Source organism: Protopterus annectens, chromosome 5.part1, assembly GCF_019279795.1.
Source record: "Protopterus annectens isolate FY-2018-M chromosome 5.part1, PAN1.0, whole genome shotgun sequence".
Lineage (NCBI taxonomy): Eukaryota > Metazoa > Chordata > Ceratodontiformes > Protopteridae > Protopterus > Protopterus annectens.
In genome coordinates, this window is record NC_056736.1 from 270,289,646 (window position 1) to 270,302,410 (window position 12,765).

The following is a 12,765-nucleotide window of genomic DNA, read 5'->3' on the forward strand; positions in this document are numbered from 1 at the left end:
TTGGTTTCATTTGGTTGCTTATTCTGTTTCTTGTGACATTTAGGTATTTCAGTTACGGAAATAACCATTTCATGCAACCATTACATTTAATACGGGATATCATTATGTCCTACAATCTTAGCACATTTGCCGTTTTTAATATTTTTTCTCGGGACACAACTGCCCATAGAGGGACTGCCCCTCGCAAAGTGGGACAGGTGGTAACCTTAGTCGCTACTCCTATGTCGGTGCGGCGCCCTGACATGCTGCGGTACACCTTCTCTGGGTATGCCCACTGACGGTGCATTGCGGGACAAACACGGTGTTACGCGTATCCTTTGTTCCTTGGAGGGGTACACTTAGGGCTTCGTGGGTTGTATTTGCTTCTCCGTTTTGTTGGGACGGGTACTATGTTGCATACTCTACGTGCGTTTCATTCTGCACGGGCCCTGGCTGCTGCCTTTACTATTATGGGCGGACCGTGGCAGTCAGCACATTAGGTTGCTCATCGCCTGCCGGCTTAGCCACGCCTCCGGACGCATCCTACTTGGGCTCGCTCACGTACACTACGCACGTGTCTGTGGTTGCAGCGCGCTTTCATTACTATGCATATGGCGCTACTACGCCAACTATTCACTGCACTGCCGGCGCAGGCCTTACACCGGCCTTGCGCCGAGCTTCATGAATCCCGGGGCATATTTTATTAAAAATATTTTCAACATGAAAAAATTGTATATAAAATACAAACACATCTAAAATAATGCTGTCACAATCTGGAAGCCCTCAACTTTAAAACAGGGGGCTAATGAGACATTTTCATCCAGCCCAAGAAATGTATTAGCCTCAAGGACCAGCTGCCAGTACAATTCCTTAAATTCGATAGTGGTTTCCCAAGGTCCCTCTCTTGTATCAATGGGAACTTCCTCAATGACAAAAAAACTAAACTTAGCTCCCTCAGAAATTAAAGTATGTTTTAATAAAGTGTTCCTTTCATTTTTATTTTTAATATCATAATGATGCTCACAGATTCTAGTTAACTTCCTCTCTGTTTTCTCCCACATAGAAGGCTGCACAAACATCACATATAGCAAGGTAAAGCACCCCAAATAAACTACAATTAGAAAAAGTTTTACCAAATATATACTAACCCCTACTAGGTATATAAATATCACTTCCCTCAAATATACAGGGGCAATAGGGCCAGCAACCACACCTACAGGTACCAGCCTTTTTCTGACACCTTTTAATATTATGAATGGTACCACCCTCAAAAATACCTTCAGGCTCGACCCTTTTCGAAAAATAAATTTAAGAGGCTTTTTAAAAATCCCCTCAAGATCTGACAACCGACTAAACTTCATCCATTCATTAATGATTATGCTTTAATAATCCCGGTATCTCCACTAAAATTTGTCACAAAAGCACTTTTTAAATTCACCCTTGTCATTATCTGTGACTGGTTCATCCAAATACCTCGTCCCCATACTATTTTCATTCCCCAAAACAGGGGCAAATCTACTACTACTATTCAAACAACCTCAATCAGATGAAGGGGTGCCCGCTTTCAAGGAACATGTTCTTTACTACCTCACATTCATCCAAGTCCTATTCTTCCACTGTTATTCTACTAATTCTTACAAATTATCCCTTAACAATACTCTTCTTTTGCAAGAAACGCTGTCCATTAGTATAATATATGTAGGAGTTGGAAAATGTATTATTACGATATACGATAGATTTAAATCCCCTAGTCAGTCATCGGCACCTTATGAATAGTAACATCCAAAAAGATTCACAGTCGTATTTTATCTCATAAGTGAATTTTAAAAATTCAGTCATATTACCAGTATAAAAAATGAACTCCATTAAAATGATCTTGGGTATACAAATATCATCCAGGTACCGCTTTTACAATTTCCAACTTTGCGGATAAGGGAAATTAAACATGTATTTCTCTTCTCTCTTTAATTTCTCCAGGGTTTTTGGGTTTCTAACACCATCATGGGAATAGACCCATTCCTAAGTCAAATTACGATTAAAATTCATGAAATTAGTATTGTTTCAATCTTTGATATCAGCCAAAAGTGCTCTTTGCAGCACCCACAGTGTGCCCAGTAAGGACTCCTCCTGCAATTCGTACAGGGTTACATGTATTGGTAGCATATCTAAATATGATTGTAGATTCTTTTTGTAAGACCCCCATTGCTCCTACTGCTATTGGAACTGTCTGGGTATCTTTATTCCACATTGCTCTCATTTCTGCCTGCAAATACTGATATTTTTTGACTTTGTCTCTCTCTGTATGCAAGACACTGTAGTCACTGGGTGTGGTGATTTCAATGATCAGTGTTACTTTTGTCTTCTTTTCATGGGCCACTATATCCGGCTTTATAGCAAATATCTTTTGAACTGTTGGTAATGGGTGAGCCCATGTGATGTAGACATCATCCATCATTTTCTATGACATTTTCTATGATGCTTTGTGGCTCATGTTTCCATTGTTTTTCAGTCACTTCGATCCCATAATGTTTGTACAATCCCCAGTACAACAGTCTTGTCACATTATTATGCTTTTCGGTATACAGTCCTTCTGCCATAGGTATGTCACAACCAGCAATGAGGTGTGCAACTAAACGTACATTTGCCTGTTTCTCCCATATGTTCAATGAACTGTGTAAACTAACATGTACACAGCCTACTATCTTGGGCTGCCAGTATTAAACCTTTCATCTCTTGGTTTGAACTCCCCTCTCCTTAACCATTCCTGCATTAGTTCCTGATCAATATGAAGTTCTTCCAGAAGTTTTCTATTCTTACAACTATATTTATGCATTTTCCACATTTGTTGCTTTCTCATGTGATCCTTCACCTTATATTCTTTCTTTTGTCTTCTTGGCACTGTGACACCCCAACACTGGCCCAGTAATCAAGGAGCCTCAGTCCTCACCACTGCCAAAAGTAGGGGATGTACACACTGCGAGTATAACAAGTACATACATAGTAAAGTGCAATTTCCCTTAAGAGCACACAGAGACCACAGTCAGTCTGGGGCTGGTTTCTCCAGATCCTTAATAAGACTCCCCACTGTCAGAGCTGTAGAGTTGAGATCTCAGCTGAGTGGCTAAGCCAAGATCTCCAGCACCATCTCTGTCCAACCAGTGCTTCGTGTCCCTGCCCAAGTAGCAGACACACACACACTGAGATTTGATTTATATATACGGACACACACACACACACACACCTGGGAAAGGCTGGCACAGGTTCAGTAGCCATGCCCCCTTTTGCCCAGACTATAAGGTAGTTATTACTGCCACTAGACAACTCTTTATCAGCTACTTTAAGGCCCTCAACAAAGGGTGTCCAATCTTACTGTGTAATGTTGCTATTTATCCAAATGGTAGTTTAACCAAGAGCAAGGCTATTAGGAGTGGCCCACACAGTGTTACCAAATAAATATGCAAGTACTCCCAGAATTTAAATATGTCTCATAAATATCAGCCACAAAAATAGCTTTAAATATATCTAATAATAAATAACAAAAGAACAAGAAAATACTCAGAAAATAATCACAGTTACCTCACAGATCAAAATCGCAGGAAATACGTAAAACAACACTGATTGACAGTCTCAAATAAATACAGAAAACATCAAAACTATGCCTCACTATATTTCCTTACTTAATTTAAGAGAAGTTACTATACCCTACTTAACTTACTTACACAGCAAGGCAAGTGTGGTGAATGTGTTTTTTAGCTGATGTTGTCAGGTCAAAGACAAATACAGAATACACTGTATCTATCTCAGAGACTTCTTAAAATAATATCAAATATTACTGATGGGTTAGCTTGCAGGATGACATCACTTCTTGTCATCTGACTTTATAAGACAATGCAGAAGGCTCCCTAGTTTTAGACATCCTATCTCCTTGCTGCATTAAAGCCATCTTTTATGGTGCAGTTATAAAAATAATTTCAACCATTTTTCTGAAGTTTTGCAAGTTAACCTTCTATGTTCCAGTTTCCACTGTTAAACTATATGCATTTACACAGTTATGATAGTATATATACATTTATGTTCTTTTCCACTAGGGTACACTGTGGATACATCTTTACGCTCAGTACTGTACAAACACTGTTCAACAGACACTTCTGTACCAGCAGTTTAGTATACACATAACATTCAGTTCTAATACATTTGTAACACAAGCATATGAGTTATGTTGATATTCACAAGATGACATATAATTATTTACAAAATTCCAGACAGCTGGGCTGGCAGTATTTCCCCTTTGTCACACGCACGCTCAGTTGCTGCCTGATTTTTGTCTACTTGTGGTTTGATTTCCATTCCTGCTTGACACCATTATGCTTCTGCTAGCTTAAGCAGGGAAGTCATCTTATATTTATTCTCCTCATGTTTCAAACTTTCACTATATTTGGGTCTTGTGAGGTCAGCAGATATGTGTGGAGTCCCACGAATGCAGATCTATACATGTAATCAATTTCAAGGAGGTCCATCACTCCTTCAGAACAGGGAATATATAATTTGGGTATGCACTGATTTTTATAACTCATTTGGTGAGCATTAAGCATCCTTCTTGTTTTCCTATCTAATTTATCCAATACGTTTTGGGGCCAGTCAATCACTCCAGAACTGTAAGTTAGGACAAGAAGAGCAAATTGGTTTACAGCTTGGATTTTGTTCCTAGATGTCAACGCTGTTTTCAGGAATAATTTAAGTATTCTAAAGTATTCCTTACTAAGTTTTATTTGCATTTGTTCATGTATTATTTTTGATCCTTCATCATCATCTTCTTCTTCCAGCTTTTCTGGGTTAGAGGTCACCAGAGCAGATCACCTGTCCGCTCATTATTGGCAGTGGTGTTTTATGGTGTCAAGTTGCCAGCCCCGTGCCCAACCTTCAACAGAAGGCACACACACGCATGCACACCTAGGGCCAATTTAGAGTATCCAATCTACCTAGAGCATGTCTTTGGGTTGTGGGAGGAAACTGGAGCACCTGGAGGAAACCCACGCAACCACAGGGAGGACATGCAGACTCTGCACAGAAGGCATCCCAGCCAAGGATCAAACCAGAGAACCTCTCGCTCAAGTTCTTTTATATCACATTCGGTTCCCAAACTGATGATTTCTTCCTTTTTTTAATTTCTCCAGATCTTTTGGGTTTCTAATACTGTGATGAGAATGGACCCCATTCCCAAGTCAACATAAGATTAAAGTTCATGAAATTAGTATTGTTTCACTATTTGCTATCAGCCAGTAGTGCTCTTTGTAGTACCCGCAATGTGCCCAGTAATGACTCCTTCTGCAGTTCATATGGAGTTACCTGCACTGGTTCATAGGATGATACTAGGATATTGGCCTGGAGTCTCTTGTCCAGGTTCCTCTTAAAGAGGGCTAGAGAGATACTGTGCTTAACATGGAAAGGGAGTCTATTCCACAGACGGGAGAGTCTCCGGGACACAAATCTATCCAGCCAACAAGTTCTATTAATGTCCCAGACCAGGTTGAGGCCTTGCGTGTGGGTTGCCCAAATGGATTTTGACTTATGGTAGCAACCCCATTAAGGCTGGGTCTAAGATGACCCTGTATGCCAGACACAGGTCACCTCTGAGCAGTCTGTACAGGGTCAAGGCTTTTAGCCTATCTGTATAAGACAGGTGTTACTGAGAACTTTCAACAAATCAGGGAAAAATCCAGAAATAATAAGGGGCATCTTTAAAATATAATACTATTAACCTGAGGCATCTTCAGATCAAACAAATGTGAAGTAATGTACATATTCTGAAGTAAATGAAGTCTACTATTGTACTTAATTAAATGTAGCGCATCATATTTTCTGTAAAAGTCACCATTTTTGGAAGAGACTAAGAGAGACAGAGCTAAAATTTGAGTCAAAATCAGGGACAGTTGAATGGCATGCTAAGAAGCTTACACGTGGTTACAGTAGTCACTCAGTGAACAGCCTAAAATGTGTGAACTACAGAGAAAATCATCTACACACTTTTTTTCTGTCAACAGCTACTTTATCTTCTTCGCCAGTTCTGTTATATTTCCAAACACATTTTCGTGACATGATGTAAACCCAAAATATGCAAAGCACTAAGGCTGAAACACTGCAGAGAAAAGTAAGTACTCATCACAGTTGTAAAACACTTCCCTTATAAAGATACACTCTTCTGGTATAGGCCAGCAAATCTCACAGCGGCATCTACAGGATTAAACTTGGTGAGTCCTCCACTGTCTAACTCTCCATGTCTTAGCAGTCTTTGTTGAAAATGTATCATCTTAGTTATTATAATCTCACCTTCACATCTACTCTTTTGGAGCTGATCTCCAGTAACACTTTTTTAGGTTAGCACATTCAATTTTCTCCTTGTCTATGCATTCATCATTGTTTTGCGTCAAGCAGACATAAATTATCAACATTTAATCTAAAGGTGCTTAAAATGGTAGTGGATTATACTGAGCCATTTAAAAATGAGAACAGGATTTAGCACAGTAGCAGTTTCAGCAGCCTCCAGTCTTAGTGTAGTCATACATTTGTGTGTACTTTGGCTGTTTTCCATAGTTTCAAAAAGATGCATGACAAAGTTCCTCCAGAAATAAAGTTGCAACTTTGCAAGGCACATGTGAAAAATAATGTACTGTATTTCCCCGAAAATAAGACCAGGTCTTATATTCTTTCTCCCACCAAAATACGCATTAGGGCTTATTATCAGGGTATGCCTTATTTACCCACACCATACAACAATCTACCTTTATTCATTTATTCATGTACAAAAATTGACATTTATTAATGAACACATCAACATTTCTTCATGTACAAAAATCGACATTTATTCATGTACACAAATTGACATTTATTTCGTACTTTTTTATTACTGGACAACAGTTCTAATAAAGGGTTGACAGTTGTGTGAGAATTCTACATAAACAGTGCAACAAACATTTCAACATCAGAATATCTGCACCTTGGCTTTCACAGTTATTCAAATACAGTCATGTCATCTTCTTCTGGAACATTGTTATAAGTGTCCAACCCCCGAATTTCGGCCAGAATTTATTGCGACTCCATTTCCTGTAGCACCATTGGCCCCAATCTGTCATGCCTAGCAATAGAACTCTCCTTAAATGAGCACTGCTTGTCCAAGTAGCCTGCTCGTAGTGCATTGGTAACACAGCTCTCAGTGATTTTATCCCATGAATGTTTTACCCAAGTCACGACCTCTTGCAGGCTAGGCTTCACAAGGTTTCCATGCTGATTTCTCTCCATTCTATTTTCAGTGTAGTCATTGTGTTCCATGTGCAAATGGTCCTTGAATTGCTTGTTTTTTGCAATGTCAAGATACTGGAGATAGGCAGTCATTCTTGTGGGAATCATTATTTGATCTATTCTCCTCCGTGCTAGGAATTTCTTCATTTCTTTAGCGCAGTGAGTGCTGGCTGAATCCTAGACTAGCAGACCTCTTTCGCCACCTCGCAAAACAAGTGGCAGCATTACATCGACCCACTTCCTTATAACTGCTTCTGTACACCAGGCTTTTTCAGTTTCAAAAAGTAAATGCCTGAAACACATTCAATCTTTTCTTTATTGCCCTTACTAATGATTAGAGGTGGGGTTTTCTTTCCATGTAGATGAATTGCCAAAATACAGGTAACACATGCACTCTCGTAACCAATGGAGGGAATGTAGATTGACGAGGCACCCCTCTTATCAATTGTTGTTTGAGATCCTTGGCCCATAAACATTGCAGTTTCATCCATAGCAATCATGTTAGAGAGTTGGTATTTAGAAAATTCAATGCAATCAACAAAGGACTTGAACGCAAGTGCACGTTTAATAACTTCAGTATCTTCCAGCTTGAACAGTGTTGTTGATCTTCTTAGAGACAGTTCATATCGCTGAAGGAAGCCATCCAGCCAATGTTGTGATGCTTTGAATTCTTCTGCGGATATTTTTAACTGTGGTGCCATTACAAGGGCAAATGCTTGAATATCAGCCCTGTGCACAACCAAAGCCTTTGCTGTCCTGTTAGCAATCCACTCACAGATGATGTCTTCAAGCTCAGGAAATAATGGTTGCTGACCTGATCCACACTTACACTTCTTAGCGTTTCCCACATTGGCCTGTTGACTAAGGTTAATGTACGCTGCTCACCATTTTTGGACCATTTGGAGATCTAACTTCTTCTCTTTACAGAAAGCCATCAGATTCTTTCCCCAGGAGTCCTCCATGATTCCTTTCTTGTACTCGATGGAATAGGTCTTTCTTTTTGCACTCATCTTGTCTGGGGGGAATTAATTGAAGACTTATGTGACCGGAGTGGCAACACAAAATGGCACCAGTTATGAAGTGAAGACACTACCACAGCTGCTTGTTATCATGCGCTTTACACACGTCTGTACTTTGACCGATCAAAGTACACCTCCATGGGTTTATGGGCCAAGGATCTCAACCATCAAGTGTGAGTGATGATTAGGGTTACATTAAGAATCGTGGAGGAATCCCAGTGAAAGAGTCTTACGACTTTCTGCAAAGAGAAGAAGTTGGGTGTCTGAAAATTGCAAGCAGAGTACTATAACCTCAGTCATCAGGTGTCAATAATACTATTTTATAATTCAACATGTCCGTCGTGTGTTGTTGATGATATTAACTGGAGCTTATTTTTGGGGTAGGGCTTATATCATGACCACCCTGGAAAAACCATGCTAGGGCTTACTCTATGGTTTGGTCTTATTTAGAAAGAAATACGGTAGTACTTGTTGTCTCAGCAGTTCAGTAAATGACAATAAGCCTTTTAATAGAACGTGCTGGAGGGACAAATTCATCACCCAGAGACTCCCTATGCTGTGGAACAAAATCCCGGTACATGTGAGGCAGAGCACCTCGCTGGCCTTGTTCAAGAGGAATCTTGACCAATGGATGGGAGATCGCAGATATACCCCAGGGATTACTTCAGTGTCACTGCTTGTCAGAGGCACAGCAAAATAATAGGCATAGTTTTATTCAAACTAAAGGGGTGGCGAAAGCCACATAACTATGGGCTAGGCTTATAAATGCCCTTGGGCAGATAGCCTAGTATGAACCTATGAACGGTGTTGACTTTGTATCTTTAGTTTTAATTACTGAGTAAATATGGGCTTTGTGTAAACTCACTGATAAAACCATTTCCCCCTTGTTGGCGTTTTTAAGAATTCCATTGCCACTTAGTGTATGTGTAGATATTCATTTAATGTTGACATTGTAAGAAGAAGGGGGAGGAGCTAAGGGCCACCTTTTGGTTTTGTTGCTTAGCACATGACTGTGGATGTGTCAGTGTTTTCATCTTTTCAAGTATCTGAAGCAGGCTTTCAGTTTGAGATTTAAAAAGACACAAGTCTAATAATGTAACAGACTCTCCATGTTTTTTTTTTTTTTGCTGACTGTTGCTTAAATACTGCTTGTTTCTGAATTTCAAAAATGTATTCTGTTTTCATTTAGAAGAATTAGCTGTTGGCCTTGAGAATACTATCCAGTAGTGAATATGCCATTTTGTATTTTCTTGCCACTGTTTTGAACTTTTTGTTTCTTTAAGATTAATTTAATTCTAGCGACCGAATTCTACAATATGTCAATGTGATTGTGTATGTACATTTTAGTAAATCACTTTGTAGTCAGTTCTGGTATGAGTCTGAAGGTCAGTGACAGCAGTCAGGGTTCAGACGCTGGCATCAGCATTAACTAAAAATTGTAAATAAAATAAATTGTGATTTTTAAAGGGCCACTCTAGAATTCATGACACCCCATTATTTTAGCCTCAAAACTGGGAAATTCCAAGGAATTTGGTACAGTTGAGAGATATGATGAGTACATATGTTGATAATAGTCTCTACTTTGACCACTGTGTCTCTGTAGTGAGTAGAAAAACCTCCTGTTTTGCACAACTAACTCTTAGTGGTATTTCCTTAAGGTTGAAAGTTATAGTTCCACTTTTTAGGCCCACCCTTAAATATAAAGCATCCTTCAATATGTATCTGCCTTGTCACCTAAACCAGCATGAGACATTAGCAACACTAATAAACTAAAAGCTATTTTCCCTGTATCCAATATTATACAGACCCTTGGGGGAGTCTCTTCTAAAGTTTCTTGTTTTTTTACTGCTGCTTCTTCGTAGGCATTCCAGTATTCAACCAGCCTTCTTTGCTATTTCCTACATTCACTTGCTTACCTTTAAGATGTCTGTTAAGACTATATTTTGGTCCATTCCTCTTTTGTTGCCACTGCTGTAGCTATTCCTGCTGTTAACCATGCCATCCTTTCCTGGGTATCTGTTTTGTAGCTGCATTATTTTGAATGATTTTTGGATTAAGTTTAAAAATCATTGTTTGATGATTCCTGTAATCTTGCCAAGTCTGTTTTCATCTTTTGTAAACCTCTTTTTGTGTAATTTCTGTTTTGTGTCATCAATATCATGTAGGTAAACATTTCTTTCTATGTCTCATACATGATCACTGGTCAAGAGACTGAAAAGACCCCCATGACAGAAATAGCCCACACTGTATTCCATTGGCTGCTATCATTTCTTCACAGTGAAATATTAACTATAGCACTCTGTGTCCTATTGTCATTCCAATGTTTTATCCTTGCTGCCACCATAGGAATCAATTTATAGCTATCTAACTTATGCACAAATGTTGCATGTGGTCCAAATATTTTATATTCTTTTCTAAAGTCAGTGTAGGCTCCATCTATCACCCATTTTTGTTTTTTCCCTGGTTACTCTATCAAAGAATGCTATTAGATTTTTTTGGTATGATTTTCCTTTTGTGAGTATTTGCCGATTGCATTTTACTTTTGCCTCACTTCCACATGGCCTACAGTGATTTGTATATTTGACTACTTGTAGAGCAGAAGCTGTTTTACAGGAGAAACCCATAGAGAACAGCTCCAGAAACCACATACATTTATTTTGATTTCATGCAGATGCATAGTATAAAAATAAACAAGTTCTAGTTCCTCACTTTCTGGGTATAATAAGTTGACACCTATTGCTAAACCAACAACAGAACAGCCATGTGGTAACTGCAATGAAAACCCTTAGGAAAATATAGAGCCATGATAGAAAGGTCAGCGTATGACCTTTCTGTAAGAAGCATATCTCTACTGGGGGCAGAAAAGTAAACAGAACCCAGAAAGTTGATGACTGGAATGAGGAAGGACAGTTGCTAAAAAGTCGCTCCACTTCAGCCATGTTGTGAAGATTAGTTGTGATAAAAACAACAACAATTAAAAATAGCAGCATTGTTGAAAAACGTAACAAACCGTGGTGCCTCTGCAAAACATTCACGGGAATAAATCAAACTCTCCCCAAGCTCATTAAATACATATTTATCTCCATGCTTTTAAAACTCCCATCAACCACTTGGAAATGTTTACATGGAGCTCACTCCTAACAAAATTACAATTATGTATAAATCAAATATAATTAAATGCTGGAGATGTGATTCTGCAATAACAGCTGATTGGACACATATGGTATATGAATGTGAAGTTGTCTTCTCTTTTTGGAAAGAAATGAATAACTTTATTCAAGGTCTATGGTCAGATAGATATAATATTTATAAATCTTTAGTTTTATTTAATGCTCTGATTCTTGAGATAATTCCAATAAACAAAGTGCCTGTTCTTTGGTCTATTCTTGCTATAGTCAGAAAAGTAATTACTAAAAACTGGAAAAATAAAGTTACCCCCTCTAGTATTGAAATGGCAGAAACTGTTTGCAGTAGTGAATTGCATACTAAACACATGAGAGCTTCTAATGTTTCACAATCAAATAAATCTTAGCTTAAACTTGAAGACTTTCTTGAAAAATATTAATTGTTGATGTATAACTTTGATGTATTGATCAACTGTGGACCTATGTAAATAGTTGTTTGTTTTATAAAAATTGATTTGTTTATTTATTGTTTTAAAACCAAATAAAAAAAAAAAAAAAAAACTCGCATCAACTGCATTTGATCTAACCAATGAATAGGATTAAGGTTTTGCTGTTCATTGGGTTCAAGTCACTCATCAGAACAAGATGGATAATCTGGACTTTGGGGTAGAAACTAGCAACAAGGATTTTCATCCATGAAGAGGTTGCAAATGGAACAACTCCAGTAGCCATTATGGTGGCTATCAGCAGCAGAAACTGCAAATATTAATTGTCAAAAAGTATGAGTCAATGAAGTTGCTGAGTTCCCAGTGTTCTATGGACAGACTTCCATAAACTTTGATAGTCAGTACTTTATTAACTGTTCTCATTTGACAGACAACAAAGTTTTTTGTTGAACTTGGGAGACAATAAACTTTTTTTTTGTTGAACTTGGGAGACAATGAAGTTTTTTTGTTGAAATTGGGAATGAAATATCCACACTGTTTTTTTTTAAATTACATGATGTTGAAGATGATTCATTTAAAGTTACATTTGCATGTTTTGTGGTCTAAGTGTTACTCTAGACAGTTGTATGATACCAACCCGGAAAGTTTATCTAGTTCTTTTGATGAACATTTTTCATTGTGATAATGAATGTAGTAATGCTTATTTTCAACTTGATACTAGCAACATTTCTAAAAAAAGTATGTTCCTCTCCTTTTAATAATGAAACAAACTGTTTTCTGCTATGGTTTCTTTTGACCTTGAACAACTGGTCAAAGAATTTTATAAAAAGAATTATGCTTTTTGTGACTTTAACTAAAACACATTGGATTGCCTTTAAAAATGTAGAACAACAAAATGAT